Here is a 13048-nt window from a genome sequence, read left to right as displayed (position 1 = left end):
TTCCTTTCTGGATAACCTGTTTTTGTCTTCTGGAAGTTTTAGGAATTTCTCTTTATCCTTACAGCTTTAACATTTTAAGAAGACATTTCTGGATCATTTTTCCTTTCTTTCTTGCTCAACACACAGTGGACTCTTGAATCTGAAAATTCATATTGTCCATCAGTTCTGGGAAATTTTCTTCAATTATTTATTTGAATATTTCTTCCCTTCTTTTGTCTCTCTTACTTTAGAATTCCTGTAGGAAAAAATGTTCAATTCTCTCTCTTCCATGTCTTGTATTTTCTATCTCATAATTGATAATTATCATTACTTCAGCACTATATTGAGGGAGAATTTCTTGGGTTGATCAGATATTTTCAGCTGAATTTCAGGATTTCAGCTGAATCCATCCATTTAAGTTTTTAGTTCATAAATCATTAGTAAGTGTTAGAGCCAGGATTCAAATTCAGAGCCTGTGTTATTAATTACTACACTATTAGTAAATGGTATAAAGACTTTTATTTAGCCCAAATAGAGTTTTTGTCCTTTAATAAAGAAATTTTAACCCACCTACATTTATTGGAATAATTGATATTTATGAATGTACTTTTACCGTCTTGATTTAAGGACATGAAAACCTTTAAAATTTCTCTGAGGATATCATTTATAAAGATTTTCTCCCTTTCCTCTATTGAGGCTGTTTACTCAGGGTTTTAATTTTTTTTCCAATGGGATGATTTTGATGCATTTCTTTTCTCAGGGTTGCTTTTCCACAAATACTAGAGTGTTCATATTTGAGATTACCTCTTCATCTGTCATTTTTTAAAAATTTATTTATTTTATTTTTGGCTGTATTGGGTCTTTGTTGCTGTGTGCAGGCTTTCTCTAGTTGTGGTGAGCAGGGGCTACTCTCTGTTGTGGTGCGCGGGCTTCTCATTGCGGTGGCTTCTCTTGTTGTGGAGCACAGGCTCTAGGTGTGTGGGCTTCAGAAGTTGTGGCTCGCAGGCTCTAGAGCACAGGCTCAGTAGTTGTGGTGCACGGGCTTAGCTGCTCTGTGGCACGTGGGATCTTCCTGGGCCAGGGCTCGAATCCGTGTCCCCTGCATTGGCAGGTGGATTCTTAACCACTGCGCCACCAGGGAAGCCCTCATTGAGTGTTTTGATTAAGATAGTCTGCCTCCTTCTGATTGCAGAGAAGGATCAGGATTTGGGATTCACTGGGTGTGGGAAGCTTGTCTTCTGGGTTCTCCCTCCCTCCTATAGTTTGCTAATTCTCTGGAGCCTTAGCCCCATTACCTATTCTGTGGGTCTCCTGTGCCAGATTGCCCACTTAGTAGAAGTACTCTTGTACTTTGGAAACAAATACTGAGTCAGCATTTTCCATCTCTTTCTTCTGTCCTCCAATGTTCCTGTGAGGATCTGGAGGTCCATCAGAGTCCACCTGTATCCTTCCTTAATTAACCCCAACATAATAAACATTTCTCTTTTGAAAACGGTTCTAAGGGCTTTAACCTGGGGACACATGGTGCACTGGATGTGCACAGTGAAAGAAGGGGAAGAGAAAGGACTGCTCCAATTAAATTTAACGAATTGCCCTGCCAATTGCTGGAGAGTCCAGGCCTGTTCATTGTAATCATTTATGCTGAGTGTGGAGAAATTTCAGAATTGCTTTTGTGGCCCTGAGTTTTAAACAAGATTTTCCTGTTCTTGGTTTGCCACCAATGCAGCCTTATTCATCCTTTGTCCACTAGGAATTCCTAAAATTTCTGGACTACGGAAATTTCTTTCTTGTGTTTTCTTGTGCTGCTGTTGTTCTATTTTAGTTACTTCTTTAATGGAGAGAGGGATAAAACATGTCTTCTGTTCTTCTGTTGGCCGACTTGATTCAGTACTCTCCACTTCATTTTAAAAACACATTCTTTGTCTCCGAAACAAAGTAAATAGGGAATGGGAAAGAGGGTACATTTGTGGGTAAATTGCCTCCTCATGGCCACTCCCAACAGGCTTAACTGAGGGCCCTTTTTCATTAGCCTCATAGCCCACACCCAGTGGAGACTCTGGTGCTTGGTCAAACCAGTTAACTAGCTTTCTGATCACTTAGCATATGCTCCCTTTTTGTTTGAACTTTTAACTCGCTCTCCTCTGTCCACCTGCCTCTCACTTAACTTGAACATCAGAGTTGTCAAGTAGCTTACCTTCTCCTGTACAGAAAATCAACCAGGACACTAATTTGCATTAAAATGTTAGGAATTTAATATATTTTCCCTACTTTAAAACTGGTGAAAGAAGGAAAGCAGTGCTCACCCTAAGGGGTTGCTATGGACTGAATGTTTGTGTCCCTGCAAAATTCACATGTTGAAATCCTAACGCCAGAGTGATGGTTTTGGGGGGCAATACCTTTGGAAGGCAACTAGGTCACAAAGGTGGAGCCTCGTGGATAGGGTTAGCGCCCTAATGAAAAGACATGAGAGCCCTTGCTTCTGCTCTCTCTGCTCTTTCTGCCTTGGGGACACAGTAAGTCAGCAGTTTGCAACCTGGAAAGAGGCCCTCATCAGAACCTTGATCTGACTTCCAGCCTCCAGCACCGTAAGAAATAAATTTCTGCTGGTTATAAGCTATCCAACCTATGGTATTCGGTTATAGCCGCAGAGGTAAGACAGGGATAAATAGGTAATAGTGGCACTAGAGATCATCAATGCATAATTTTCAGGCCACTGTCCCTTTGCCTGTTCATAAAGGTAGCCCTGCCTTCTAGAAATGGGATCCGCCTCTGTGTTAGCCATACTTTATTACCTGCCCCGCCCCCCCCAGCCCCACTGTCCTGTCAGAATCAGAGGCAGTGTCAGGGGTCAACACGCACTTTTCCCCTCCTGGGTGCCACCACAGTTACTTCAGAGGCACCAAAACCCAAGCAGCATCCAAGTCCCTGCAGAGCTGCGGCTACAACTCACTTCTTTTATCAACTGTCTCTTGCACTTTAATACCGTGTAAGGGAAGCAGGTGTTTGGTAAAGTTTGGATCATGTGGGGTGTGTGTGTGTGTGTGTGTGTGTGTGTGTGTGTGTAACATATTAAATACATCTGAAATGAGCAGGCAAATCTGGGAATACTCTCCAAGGTTTTCTTTTTCTTCGTCTTGAATGAATTTAAGTGCACATCACACACAATGATCCCTGACATTCCAAAATGGCGCACAGAGTCACACTTGGGGTTGAGCCTGTTTGCCTTTGTTTGGACCAACAAACTGGGCATTGTCTTTGCAAAGGCGGTCAGAGCTCTAAATAGCCGTCAAGAATGTGTAACCAGACATGTAATTACCCAAAGTGCCCCTTTTTCAGACAGCATTGTAACTGAGTGCATTCCCCTCATTTCTCATGTTTGCCGGGCTTGTTGGCTTCTCAAGATTGAAAGCCCAAAGATCTAGAACCATCTGTATCTAGGACAGCACCTATTATGTGGCTGGAATTCAGCAAATGTTGATAATTACGCGCACAGCAAGTTCAATGCTTCCTTACGATAATGCCGAGTATTTCACCTGTCAACTGACAGAGTCGCTGACATTGAGGCTTTCTTCTTGAGGAGAGGCAGCCTGATGGAGCAGAGCAGGACAAGCCAGCTGTGGTCCAGGTGCCTCTGCAGAGAGAGGTGTGATGTGTTTTTTTAATTTTTATTTTTTTATTGAAGTATAGTTGATTTACAATATTTTGGACAAACAGCAAAGTGATTCAGTGATATGTATACATTATATGCTTTTTCATATCCTTTTCCATTTTGGTTTATTACAGGATATTGAATATAGTCCCCTGTGCTATACAGTAGGACCTTGTTTTTTATCCATCCTATATATAATATTTTGCATCTGCTAACCCCAAACTCCCAGTCCAGGAAATGATGATTTTCATTGCCGATTTAAGTTGAAATGTTTGATTGGTTTAACGATTTTGATACGAGCACTGTCCAGAGTTTTGGCCCTTGCATTGGCTTTCTGCTGTCCCTGTGGCCTAGAGCAGCATGCACCGGTCGGGGGAAGAGCGGCCAGGCTTTGGAACCAGGCGTGACTGGATTTAAACCTGGGCTCTGCCACTGAGCAGCTGTGTGACCTCAGGCAAATTACCTAACTTTTCTGAGCATCAGTTACTTCACCTGCATATATCTATATATTAATACAGTCTTTTTCAGGTTCTTTTCCATTATAGGTTATTACAAGATATTGAATAAGTTCCCTGTGCTATACAGCAGGTCCCTGTTGTTTATCTATCTTATATACATACAGTAGTACATGTATGTTAATCCCAAACTCCTAATTTACCCCTCCCCTGCCCCTTTCCCCTTTGGTAGCCATAAGTTTGTTTTCTGTGTCTGTGAGTCTACTTCTATTTTGTAAATAAGTTCATTTGTATCAGTTTTTAAGATTCCACATATTAGTGATACATATGATATCGGCCTTTCTCTGTCTGACTTACAGAGAGGTGTGATCTAAGTCAGTCATGTACCTCACCTAAATCTGACCATCATTCTCTGCAAAATGTCAATGGTCATAAAGCTGCATGGACAGCTGCAGCTTCCGGGGCTGCAATGAGGACCAGTGGAAACAGTGGGCAGGAAAACCCCCTGTAAATGAGTAAATGTCCCGCCATCTTCACTCACTGAGGAGCAGCCGTCCCAGGCTTCTCAGGGACCACTGAACTCACAGCCGTGAGCTGGGTGGGCAGTGCAGAGCCCTGGTATAACACCCTTTGTTCCAACTCTTCTCCACTGGACCAAGGGTCCTTATTGGACCCCACTGGGAGACATCAGGTGGCTGCCCATAAGGTACTGAGAAGTGGTGGATGATCTACATTCCCCATGGTGTTATGGAGTCCAAACTCGTTCAGCTCACCGCAGGAGAGGCCGATAAATTGGGAGACAGAGGTGCTGGGACAAGGAAAAGAGACTTTAGTCGGAACGGCTGGAGTCTGAGAAGGTGGAGGACTAATGTCCTAGAGAACCATCTTACCTGAGTTAGAATTCAGGCTTCTTTTATATTAAAAGGGGAGGGTGTGTGACTGGTTGTCGCAGACTTCTTGTTGCTGGAATCCTTTGTTCTTGCAGTCATCCACGTGGGTCAGGTGATGATATTCCTGTAAACCTCCAACAAAAAAAAGTTATTCTCTGTTCTGCAACTTTTTTATCTCTATATGAATGGAAAAGTGTCATACCCTGAAAGTTCAGAGCCTTGAGAATGGGCTCTCCTATATATTTCAGGCTATAGGCAACATTCTGAACTTGAAGCAACAGCAATTGAATACAAAGGTTAAGGTAAAAGAAACAGATCTAATAGGAACACGGATTTGTTCTTCCCTGTTACAATGATATCTCCCTGGAAAGCCTGTACTAGAACTTGAAACACCCATCTTTAAACCTCCCCCTCTCTTAAATCGGCAGAGCCATTTTGGAGGGAGTTTGACAAAATATACCAAGAACCTTACAAATGCTCATAGACTTTGATTTTGTAATTCCACTTCTAGGAATTTGTCTTAAGGAAATTACTAGCATATGTGGTATTTAAAACAGTGACTGATTAGACACAACCGAACTATCCAACACCATAAGATTGGTTAAATAAATTACATGGTAGTAAATACTGCCATCAAAAATTAGCTTGTAACACGATATTTAATGACGGTAAATATTTGTAACACATGAAGTGAAAAGAAGGAGGTAACCATACAATTCTGATTACATTAAACACACACAGGCTTAAGAAAAAGGACAAAGGAACTATATCAAGAATTAATGATTGTTGGTGAGGACTATAGGTGAAGTTTTTATTCTTCTCTGTATTTTCTTTATACTCTGTATTCTTTTATACTTCTCTCTTTTCTTCAATGAATATGCATTATATTTACCATCAGAAGAATGTAATTTTTCTTTAAAAGTCCCTCTGTTGTGTTTGGAAATTGGCTTTTCCAAGACTTGGTTAAAATGCATCAGTTGGGGCTTCCCTGGTGGCGCAGTGGTTGAGAATCAGCCTGCCAACGCAGGGGACACAGGTTCGAGCCCTGGTCCGGGAAGACCTCACATGCAGTGGAGCAACTAAGCCCGTGCGCCCACAACTACTGAACCTGCGCTCTAGAGCCCGCGAGCCACAACTACTGATCCCATGTGCCACAACTACTGAAGCCCGCGCACCTAGAGCCCGTGCTCCACAACAAGAGAAGCCACGGCAATGAGAAGCCCGCGCACCGCAACGAAGAGTAGCCACCGCTCACCGCAACCAGAGAAAAGCCTGCGCGCAGCAACGAAGACCCAACGCAGCCAAAAATAAAATAAATTAAAGAATAATTTAAAAAATGCATCAGTTACCTAAAATTTACTGGTCAGAAGTAGGGGTTGTCCACGTGAATCTGGCTTTTAAACCTGGATTTGCTACTTTCTGAAGGTGCAATCATGGCCAAATGACTTCATGCCTCTAGGTCTTGGTTTTCTCGCCTGTGAAATTAGGAAAACGGGAGGGCTGGCTACATGGGGTTGCATGAGGCTTAAATGAAATAAGTCAGCGAAAGTGCTGAGCAGAGCACGTGGCCCAGCACCCAACAAGGGGGGTAGCACATAGGAACGGTGCCAGTGCTGGGAGAGCCACCCTCGTCCCAGTAGCACACAGGTAGTTTGTCAGTTTAACCGTGGCCCTTCTTGCAGAGCCGAGAAGGGTTAGGAGTGGAAGAGGCTGAGGACCCGGGAGATCCTGAGCTGGTGGTAGATCCCGAGCTAATCCTGGCCCCATAGTCCTGTGCACAGAGTGGGAAGAACGGATATTCTTTGTATCCCAACAGAATTCCTTTGAGGAAAACTGCCCCACATTAACTTTTCTGGACATATCATGTTCAGAGTAGCCAAACACCAGCTGCTGGGAGAACAAATCCTAATTTCCTGATGTGTACAGTGAAGTTACATTGTACTGACATAGTTTTGCATTTAATTTCCTTAGCGTTTTAGACACAAAGCATTCACCACAGGAAAATAGAAATAAAAGGGAATAACTGCACAATGGGGTACACGTGCTGATCTGAAGATGTCACTGAGAGTCTCATAAATACTCTATATAAATGCGTGTGTGTAACAAGTGAAATAAGTATTTTTGCTTCCTAAGGCGTGCATCAGCAGTGTAATTGTCATTAGAAAATATAAAGCGCTTTATCCATGCCACACTATAGTCCCTTATTTATATTTTTATGTCAAGCAATTCTGCCAACCTTAGCAAAAGATGGCATTCTTTCAAAAAATTAAATAAGCATGGTTAAATTTCTATTTAAAACAATGAACATATTTCCAGCCACGCTGGGGGTAAAAGTCCCAAAGAATAGTTCAAAGCCAGTAAGACAATATTTTAAAACATTTAGCTAATTCCTAAATATCCCAACCAAACCAGAGATTACTGAATGCTGAAAAAATAGTCTTTCTGTCTTTAGAACAAGCAAAATTAATTTCTCTTTGGACCTATTTCTACTTTAGTTTTCTTCCTTCTTTTTCCCATATCATCCCATATTTGTAAGAAGGTCCAAGAAATTTTTTTTTACAAGTCTAACCTGAAGGTAATTCTTTATAGTGATTTGCAGACTGAAGTCATTGATTATAAAGTCAGTCTGTTTTCAAATTACAGTGTGGATGAAAGCAGCTTGTTAGAAAAGAGTTTTGTGTGATTTTTTTTATTTTGATAGATCAACACAGTGCTATGAACTCAGTATGTGCCTAATAAATACGTGTTAGAAAATGAGAGGGGTGACAAGAAAGAAGGTGAGGAAGTCTTAGCAAAAACTATCAAAGTGACCATGTTCCTACACTTACCCATGTGCTAAAATGTGGAAACCGTTACATCAGAATGAGGAAGAATAACGGTCTTCAACTTCTGTAAAAACATCAAAGTTGTTAAATTACTGTTATAGATTGAATGGTGCCACCCTCACCAAAAAAAATGGCATATTGAATTCCTAACCCCTAGTATCTCAGAATGAGCCCTTATTTGGAAATAAAGTCATTGCAGGTGTAATTAGTTAAGTATAGACAGCGTGGAGTAGGCTGGGCCCTTAATCCAGTACGACTGGGGTCCTTATAAGAAGACTTAACACACAAGGAGAAAGCCCTGGGACTGGAACTAAGTAGCTGTCAGCCAAGGAACACTGAAGATGGGCAGCCACCATTAATTACCTAGAGGAGGCGAGGAAGGCGCGACTCCCCTCCAGGTTTCAGAGGAAGTGTGGCCTGCCAACACCTGATTCCAGACTTCCGGCCTCCAGAACCGCGGGACGGTACACTTCTGTTGTCTTAAGCCACCCAGATTGTGGTCCTTTGTTAGGTCAGTCCTCGGAAACGAATGCGATTAGTTTTACTTATTTAAATAGTAGTTTCTTTTATTTATTTAAAATTTCATTTTATTTTAAAATTTATGTTTATATTCTTTTTTTTTTTTTTTTTTTTGCGGTACGCGGGCCTCTCACTGTCGTGGCCTCTCCCGTTGCGGAGCACAGGCTCTGGACGCGCAGGCTCAGCGGCCATGGCTCACGGGCCCAGCCGCTCCGCGGCATGTGGGGTCCTCCCAGACGGGGGCACGAACCCATGTCGCCTGCATCGGCAGGCGGACTCTCAACCACTGCGCTACCAGGGAAGCCCCTATATCCTTTTTAAAAAATTTTTATTGAAGTATAGTTGACTTACAATGTTGTATTAATTTCTTCTGTTGTATCAACTTCTTTCTTTTCCACGATGGTTTATCCCAGGATATTGAATAGAGCTCCCCGTGCTCTACAGTAGGGCCTTGTTGTTTATGCATCCTATATATAATAGTTTGCTTCTGCTTATATTCTTTGTCATAAAATATCACATGCTCATAGAAGAAATCTGTACGATCACATGTCCCGAAAGAAGGAAAAAAAAAATCACTCACTGTTTCCATCCATTGAAAACGACTAAAATTTGATGTATTTCTTCCCAGTGTTTCTTATGCATAGTTTTAAATTTTTATGCAGCTATGACTATAATGTCTCACCAGTTTTGTATAGTGATATTTCCGATTAACATGACAACATACATTTCTACATTACTACAAACTTTTTGTGAGTATCCTTTAAGTTTTTCGATATAAGCAATGCTGCCCAGGTTATTGTTGGGCAACCCTACTATCTCCATCATTTCGGTCAGTCTTTTGGTGTTCATGAATGAAAAATGTTTTTGATTATCTCATCAATTCTCTCTAGAGTGTGCTGTGTGAGAGACAGGAGGTAGGTTATTTCATAAAAAAACAGGTCATCAAATAGACCCTAAAAGGCCGTGGTCACACTCACATAGTCGGGAACGGGGACACAGGTGTTCCTCACATCTGTGTATGAGATCTTCTTTGAGAGTGAAGCTTGTGCTACTTAATGAACGAGCAGCTCGTGAATACTTGGTCCCATGACATCAGGCTGGGTGTTCTAACCACCGTGACAGTGGAGATTCCGGTAGAACACATCCAGGGCCTAGGTTCCTAATTTCTCCTCCTGTATCTTCTCTACTGCTCTGCTCAGGTCATGGCAATGATTTAGAGAGTGCCTCAAGTGCTTAGTTTTGAACTCAGCAGAACTAGATCTCCTAGATACCTGCCATGTGATCATGGAAATCTTGGTGCCAAGTATACTTTAGCTTGTGATTTGCAAACTTTTCTTAGCAGTGAAAATCTTGTCTTAATAAACGATTACTCATATTCCCAATGTCTAAAACCTATAAAGGCGGAACTGGGGTGGTGGAAGGAGGAAGGGCCGGGCAGTGCGAGCTCAGGGGTCCCCTTACAAACTCCTCCACCTCCCTTGGGAAATCCAGGGAGACCCTGGGAACACAGTTTGCAGAACAGAATGCATACTCCAGCTCTTTATCCACTCTGCGTGGAATGGCCACACAGAAAGGGACTTTCTTAAGGTCCAAGGTATGTAAAGAATTACTAGTTATCAAACATCGCTTTTCAATTTTTCCGAGGCCACTGGTTCCCTCTTCTGAGTGACTGCCTCATTCCCAGTTCCTGGAAATTTCAAAAGTGGGTGTATGTTGAGTCCATACCCAGATCACTCCCTTTTCAATTCCTCTTGCCAGTTGCTGGCATCCCACATCCTCTACATTTTCTCCTCTCTGTAGAGCTAAAAAGCTAAGCTGTGATTTTAAAGGCCACTTTTGTGTAGCACTTCTCCGTGAGTACTGTTTGAACGCTGAATACATTTTTTACAAGCAAGGCGGCTAATAATAATAAGTTCTAAAGCAATAAAAGATGCAATTCTATAAGAATAAGTGGTCTTTCCTTTTTGTGACTCTGAGGTGCATTTCCAGGAGACCTCAAGACTCCATGCTGATCCAGACATATTTTCTTGTTCAACTCTTCCCCTCCCCCGCCCCTCAACCTCCATCTAACCTCAAGGAGTTGTCTGCAGTCGAGAATTAGGACAAACCCAGGTGATCCAAGTCAGTCAGTCATGGCTGGCCTCTTGACCTGGCCCTGACTACATTTTCTAAACTAGCTGGCCACCGAATATGGAATGCAGACAGGGAAAAGGAGATGAAGGTGATAATTACGTTTATTTAAGAGAACAGGACAGGCCTCACATTTTGTAATTCATCCATGGCCTTTGCAGTTCATAGTTTCTCACTGGCATGTCACCACTTAATCTTTTATCATAGGGCGTATTTTAGGAGATTTTGAGGCTGGAGTCACTATAATTAACTTAGAACTACAAATCAATAGGCTGGACCAGCTTGCAGGATCCCTAATGGAGACTTGTGGTTCATTCGTTGTTTTTTTAAAAATTTTATTTATTTATTTTATACATTTTTATTGGAATATAATTGCTTCACAATACTGTGTTAGTTTCTGTTGTACAACGAAGCGAATCAGCCATAAGCACACACATGTCCCCATATCCCCTCCCTCTGGAGCCTCCCTCCCACCCTCCCTATCCCACCCCTCTAGGTCATCACAAAGCACCGAGCTGATCTCCCTGTGCTATGTGGCTGCTTCCCACTAGCTACTTATTTTACATCTGGTAGTGTATATATGTCCATGCTACTCTCACTTCGCCCCAGCTTCCCCCTCCCACCCCGTGTCCTCAAGTCCATTCTCTATGTCTACGTCTTTATTCCTGCCCCTAGGTTCATCAGTACTATTTTTTTTTTTTAGATTCTATATATATATGCGTTAGCATACGGTGTTTGTTTTTCTCTTTCTGACGTACTTCAATCTGTATGACAGACTCTAGGTCCATCCACCTCACTACAAATAACTCAATTTCATTTCTTCTTATGGCTGATAACATTCCATTGTATATATGTGCCACATCTTCTTTATCCATTCATCTGTCGATGGACACTTCGGTTGCTTCCATGTCCTGGCTATTGTGATGCTACAAAGGGATAAACTTGATTATGACTGACTCCTTTCTAATGGCGCTTCTGATACACGTTGATGCACCTTGGCCAGAATCTGATACATCATATTCAGACTCCAGATTCTAACATTTCAGTTGTGACCTATTCAATGGGTGAGCATCAGAGAAGCCTGCTGCTCTGGTCACTTTCTAAGATTTAGCTGCAGAGGCTCAGGACACAAGTATGGGCTCAGGTATAAATAAGCCTGTTGTCTCTTCAGCTAGCAGGCCTGGCTTGTCCTTCCCTCAAAGCCCCTGATTCCTGTTGCCGGACCACCTATCAAAACCCGACATACCTGATAACTGTTTAATGTCCCCATCTGGCTTCTCCCAACCACTTCCTATGGCTCCCATCTTGATTTCTAAAGCTGTCAGGCTACCTCTGACCTCATTTTTGAGGTCCCTTGTGGAGTTTTGCAGGTTAAGGACTTTTCGTGGCTGAACTTGATTTAAACAATCCTTACATATAAAATATAAATTTACAAAAAGAATAAGTTAAGGGAAGTAATTCTTTTTATAAAAGATTTCAAATAGGTCTCTAAATAGCAAGTTCGTCTGCATTTAAAATATTACTTTTTAAAAAATGTTGACAGGGCTTCCCTGGTGGCGCAGCGGTCGAGAGTCCGCCTGCCGATGCAGGGGACGTGGGTTCGTGCCCCGGTCCGGGAGGATCCCACATGCAGTGGAGCGGCTGGGCCCGTGAGCCATGGCTGCGAGCCTGCACGTCCGGAGCCTGTGCTCCGCAACGGGAGAGGCCACAAAAGTGAGAGGCCCGTGTACCGCAAAAAAAAAAAAAAATGTTGACAAAAACCTTTACTGTGATCACAGGTACACATAAAGTAAGGTCAGTCTGCATTGTCTAATTTCCCTACCATCTAGGTACATCTGGCCCAGCTGCCCAGTGAACACTCTGCTCACTGGCACATCTCCATCCCACGTTCCTTTTTTCGTTTTGTTTTGAGGGTCTTTTTTGGCCGCACCCTGCGGCATGCAGGATCGACCAGGGATTGAATCTGTGCCCCCCTGCATTGAGAGCACGGAGTCCTAACCACTGGACCGCCAGGGAAGTCCCATCCCATGTTTCTTTTTCCCTTTTCGTTCACTTGTGATTCCCGGGACCATCTCCCAAATAAACTACCGGCACCCAAACCTTTGTCTCCAGATCTGCTTTTGGGAGAGATCTGAGCTCACACAACTTCCTCATCACAGCAGTGGCAACTGCACGGCCCTGGTAGCTGGGGTACAATGTCTGTCTCGCCTCTGGTCTGCTTCATCTTCTTCTTCTTCCTTTTTTTTTTTTTAATTAATTAATTTTATTTATTTATTTTTGGCTGCGCTGGGTCTTCGTTGCTGTGCACGGGCTTTCTCTAGTTGTGGTGAGCAGGGGCTACTCTTTGCTGAGGTGTCAGGGCTTCTCATTGCGGTGGCTTCTCTTGTTGCGGAGCACAGGCTCTAGGCGCACAGGCTTTGGTAGCTGTGGTGCACGGGCGCAGTAGTTGTGGCTCGCAGGCTCTAGAGCGCAGGCTCAGTAGTTGTGGCACACGGGCTTAGTTGCTCCGCGGCATGTGGGATCTTCCTGGACCAGGGCTTGGACTTGTGTCCCCTGCATCGGCAGGCGGATTCTTAACCACTGCACCACCAGGGAAGCCCT

This window comes from Delphinapterus leucas, chromosome 13 (assembly GCF_059928025.1).
Source record: "Delphinapterus leucas isolate spDelLeu-1000000601 "Yukka" chromosome 13, BTC_Dleu_Yukka2, whole genome shotgun sequence".
Classification (NCBI taxonomy): Eukaryota; Metazoa; Chordata; class Mammalia; order Artiodactyla; family Monodontidae; genus Delphinapterus; species Delphinapterus leucas.
The sequence above is the reverse complement of the archived record's forward strand: the minus strand, read 5'-3'. Positions refer to the sequence as shown.